This window comes from Pangasianodon hypophthalmus, chromosome 22 (assembly GCF_027358585.1).
Source record: "Pangasianodon hypophthalmus isolate fPanHyp1 chromosome 22, fPanHyp1.pri, whole genome shotgun sequence".
Lineage (NCBI taxonomy): Eukaryota > Metazoa > Chordata > Actinopteri > Siluriformes > Pangasiidae > Pangasianodon > Pangasianodon hypophthalmus.
The window spans coordinates 20,735,421-20,740,420 of record NC_069731.1 but is presented as its reverse complement, the minus strand read 5'-3'; the positions used below and the strand labels follow the sequence as shown (position 1 = coordinate 20,740,420).

The 5,000-nt window shown below is 39.3% G+C and overlaps 1 protein-coding gene across 2 annotated transcripts in view; it reads left to right on the top strand.

Annotated features, from left to right (window-relative positions):
• Positions 1–5,000, top strand: part of pld1b (phospholipase D1b) — a 41,504-nt gene that overhangs the window by 377 nt on the left and 36,127 nt on the right. Inside the window, exon 1 of one of the 2 annotated variants that reach the window (XM_026938054.3) lies at positions 4,706–5,000. This exon is cut by the window's right edge and continues 2,040 nt beyond it. The exons of the other annotated variant lie outside the window; for it this stretch is intronic. The gene's annotated coding sequence lies outside the window, so the exon portion shown is untranslated. Of the gene's footprint in view, positions 1–4,705 lie in introns of those variants that run through there. 2 annotated transcript variants of the gene reach the window in all.

The window sequence follows — 5,000 nt, the reverse complement described above, 5'->3', positions numbered from 1 at the left end:
GCTCTGTGCGGGTGTGTGAGCAGTTATTAACCACGGGAACTGCAGCTGGAGCAGCTGGAGCAGCAGCAGTGATCTGAACTAACCTCCTCAGGGTGAAAGCTCTGAGACTGGGGGCTTCATGGACCTGTTCTCAGGAGAACCTTCACTCTGCACTGGGTCTGTGTCTATAGGTTTAATGTAAGAAATCAAGGCGTCTAACCAGCAGTTCCTGCATGACCAGTTTACTTGTGGGTTTTTGTTGCACAAGCAGAGAGGAGACTTATGATGACGCATCTCTGCCTCAGGAGTTACACATGCATGCACTATTTATTTATTCATTCATTTATTTATTTATTCATTCATTCAGTTCGTGTTCAGTTTATCCTGTGCTTTCTAACACCCAAGTCCGTATAGTTTGGTATAAATTGATATAGTGCACGAAAGCAAAAAAGCCTTAAGGAGCAGAAACAGAAGAATAAGAGAAAAATAGAGTAGAGATGTATAGAGTTCTCACAGTGATTCAACATCTGTACTTCTCTTCTAAAGCTTTCATTTAGATGTTGCCAGATGTTGAGGTTTTGTTTAGTTTTGTCATCAAAATGACTTTAAAAGACCTTCTGATTGTTTTAAAAGTGCAATATTTGCTTTTTATTTTTCCTTCTACAAATAACCTGGAAGATCTTTAAAGCATGGAAAAAAAAAAAAAAAAAACACGGTTAAACTGTGGCCTTAGCAAAAGTGTCGCTGAGAAACCCGTCTGGAAAACTGACTTCTGGTCCGGAATGATTGAGTGTGTTTGGATACGCCTCCTGTCAGTCGTTTTATATAAATACTATATACAGTTTCTACACCTAAGGTCCTGAACACAGCTGGGAATCAGTCACATCAGAGACTTAATCATGAAAAGAAAGAAGACTACTCTTTACCTAATGCAGCTTTATCGAGCAAAAGCACACTCACTGTCTTCTTCTGAAATGATTCAGTTCCTCTGTCCAGCTACAATTTACTCAACTCTTAACTCTGCTGTAAAGTTTAAAGTGAGATTAAACTTCATGATGTAATAAAATCTATTCGCATGTAACAGGTGTGAGGTAGACATGCAGGTTAGGTTGCTAATTTATACAGCGGAATATGACAGAAATCGCAGCCATAAACACGCAAAATGCTGTCCTGTTAACGCACTGGATTTTCTCCATGCTGGACTTGGCTATGACATGACTCACAAACATCTAGGGCTCGTCTGAATGTCAGACATCATTTCCATTTCCATTAAATTGCTGTATCAAAGCTCTGCTCTTCACTATTCACAAAATCTAATCATACTCAAGCTCCGCCCACTTTCGTGCTGACTCATGCTACTGACTCAAATTAGCAAACATCTTCTTTATGGATTATTAATTGATATTAGCTTCTTTTCAGCTGCACTCGGAGTAAATACAGAGCAGCAGTGCTGCGTGTTGACTTTGTGGGTTTGGGCGTGATTGTGTTTATATTCTGTGGAAGGATTAGGAGCTGGAACCGCAGCACACTCGAGAACCAGAAGGAAAGGATGTTAAACACCATAAGTTCAGAAATAAAGAGTAAAATTTTCTGTGTGTTTAAAACTTCAGCTTACTAAAACTCAGCTGGTGTGATGAAATGTTTACTTTCTCTCTCTCTGCCTCTCTCTCTCTCTCTCTCTCTCTCTCTCTCTCCCTTCATCCTGCAGATTAGAATCATGAGATTTGAGTTTGAGATTTGTGAATACATGAGATGTAGGTGAACAGATAACTGTGTGTCTGTGTGTGTGTGTGTGTGTGTCCGTCCGTCCTGACAGGTTCTCCAGGAGAAAATAACGAGCAGTAATTTGGAGTTTGTTGCCTCACCCTTCCCCAGTGAATACACACTTAGGACAATACACACTTAGGACTCTTAGGACAAAAGAGTTCTTTAAGGGTTCCTGGGGTAATTGTTCTAAAAGAGGTTCTAGTTGGAACCCTTTCTGATAGGCAAACACTCCGCTGTAGTGTTCTAAGCTTAGAACATTAAGAATGTAAGAGGCTAAGAACCCTTAATTATCCAATGAACCTTTAAAGAACCATTGAAGAACCCTTTTTTCTAAAAGTGTGTATTAACTGGGTCAGTGTGCGGTACAAACTCCAAATTATTGCTCTTTATTTTCTGTTTAAGATCGAGAACCTGTCAGGAGTTTAACATTTCGCTTCTTGGTACTCTTTTAGAAAGAAGTTTCTTTAAGGGTTCATTGGATCTTAGCTTCCAAAAAATGTACATGGAACTCTTTCTGATAGAGAAACCTTCTGTCGTAGTGTTCTAAACAGAACCTAAAGAAAGTGTTGAAAGGGTTCTCCTAGACAAAGAATCGAAGAACACTTGAGGGTTGTAGTTTTTTATGAGTGTAAATATGAATATAAAATTTCAACTACAGTGTAATTATTGACACACACTTTAAATGACCTTGTACTCCTGATCAGATCTGCGTGGGCGTGTCAGATTGCATCATGATTGGCGGTGGCGTTTCTGTGGTAACGCACACAAAGAGGGAATGAGGAATGACAGAGCGGAACCCTTTTACTTTTTCATGCTTCTTGAATTTAAAACATCTCTTTTAGCTGATTACAGAATAAATTCACTTTCATAAGAAAAATCTAGAACCATTCTTGGGTTTGTTCCTCTGAAGAAGCCGAATCTTAAAGGTTCTAAGTAGGTTTCCTGAACAGATAGGGTTCCAAGTATAGCTAAGAATCCTGAGGAACCCTTTTTTTCTAAATGTGTATAGCTAATAATTTGTGGACAGTAAGAAATTTGTGGAAAATAAGTGGACAGTTTCCTTGAAAGAACCGTAAGGTTCTGTGTGACTGAGCGGAAGGCTGTGAGGTTAAATCCCAGCACTGCTGCTGTTGGGTTCTTCAGCAGGGCCGTTAATCCTCTCCTGCTCATCCTCGTGCCGATTAAATCCTTTTCACTAAAATGCTGCTTTATGATTGTTGATAATGTGACTGTTGCTGCACTTTTTACAAAGTGGTCACATGACCCGGTTATCACTTTATATAAATATCCTGGAGCAGCTGTGTGTCTCACCAGAGAAAGCTCCTGAGATGAAAATGCTGAACAGTCGGTTTGCCACATGAGTGTGGGTTTTTTTTTTCTTTCTTCACCCTGATCATGATCTGATGTTGTGTGATTTCAGCCTCAGGATGTTTTTTAAAGCAGAGCAGATGACGAAATTTAGTTTGATTTATGATTAGAGCTGTGACTGAGGTTCCACCCAGAATCCACACAGATTTAACATAAGATCTGCACATTACTCACAGCACTGTACACTGTACTGTAACTGTACACACATGTACTCCAGCGTCCACACGTACATCTAACCTCCGCTGCAGGACTCAGTTCCTGTTCGTTCGGATTTTTATGTCTTCATTTAAAATGAAAATAAGGACAAAATGGGATTTAGTAGTAAAAGAGTACACGTGTTAAATATCTCAAACGTATAACAGACTGTAGTCCTGCTGAAGTCTCAGATCAGAAGGAGTTGATTAGTTTTCTAGAACAGCAGCTCTGACAGTAGCACAGGTCTATATTAATGCGCTTCCTCTAATACGTTATCGTTTCCATAGTAACAGCTCATTCACAGGGACGTGTACAGCGACGCTCCACATAAACTGATTAAAAAAGCTTTCAAGTGGTAAAGTTTTCTCGAAGAGAGAGAAAAAAGAGAGGGAACAACTGTTTATAGCTGCTGTAACGTAAATGAGAACAGGAACATGTTTCATCTCTTCTTTACAAAATTAAATGTAACTCTAAATGCATAAAAATTATGATGTTCTTTTAATGAGTAAAAAATTGTATTTGTTAAATTGCTGTGGTATAAAAGGAATAAAAGGCTTGGGGACGTGCTGTTATAGGAAACTAATCATCTCCAGGGTGGTAACAGTAACGCCGCTTCATCACATCACTCCGTTGTTTTTTAGTTTTTATTATTTAATAGAGTTTTAATAATGATGAGTAAATCATGCTCACCTGGTATTTTTATGATGACTGTTTTTCTGTAACTGTTAAAGATTTTCATTTGCCTGCTAAGTGACTTCTTCCTCCACTGAGGTGAAAAAACACGTTATCACGCAGTGCTCGTGGATTTAATGCGCAGGTTTGAAGCTGATGCACTTACAGAAGCGGGTCTTCTCACACACCCGAGGTGTTACTCTACTTGACAGGAAGTTGAGGAGGCCTTGTGATAATACATGATAACACCAGTTTACATGTACGTTGCTGATTACAGTAGTGACTCAGTAGTCAGTGGATCACTCAGATGTGATCAACGTGCCACGTTTTCCTCCGGTGTTACGAGTCTGTGTTGCAGTAGTGGGATATTATATTACACTATTAAATAGCATGATTCTTTCTCAAAATACACGATAGAAACACTCTGTTTCTGTTTATATGTATAGAAACTCACAGGAAGCTGAGGATGTGTCACTTTAGAGGTCATATGAATCATGAATCATTGTCCACAGAGGAGCATCGGTGTGTCTCTGACATGCGGATTGTTAATCAAATCATCTGTCCTCTTTCAGAGCTGGAGCTGAAGGGCGGCTGTAAAACTCTGTCGTTAAATAAACATTTAAAATACGTGACTGTAAAACACTAATTTAACCAGCGACATTGTTCAGGTCAGACAGGCGTGAACGTAAATCTTTTCTTATTGGACTTTCATCCAACTTTCCAACGATGCAGTAAAAAGTAGTTCCGGTTACTTTACACTTTCCTGAAGGTTTTGTGGAATCCATACGCCATCAGAGACGCACGACTCCCAGATTCTTCCCTCGGAGAAAGTAGTTCCATCTCTGAAAGACTTTAACACATTTACAGCTTCATTTATCCACAAAGCCCTTTAACTGAAGACTTCATCACAGTGTTAGATTTAAAATAAACGCTTCATGACGGAGTTTAAGAGCCGACCTCAGACTTTTATTCTGAGTGAGTTCGGAGTAAACAGGTTCTCTGTTCTTTTCTTAGGGCAG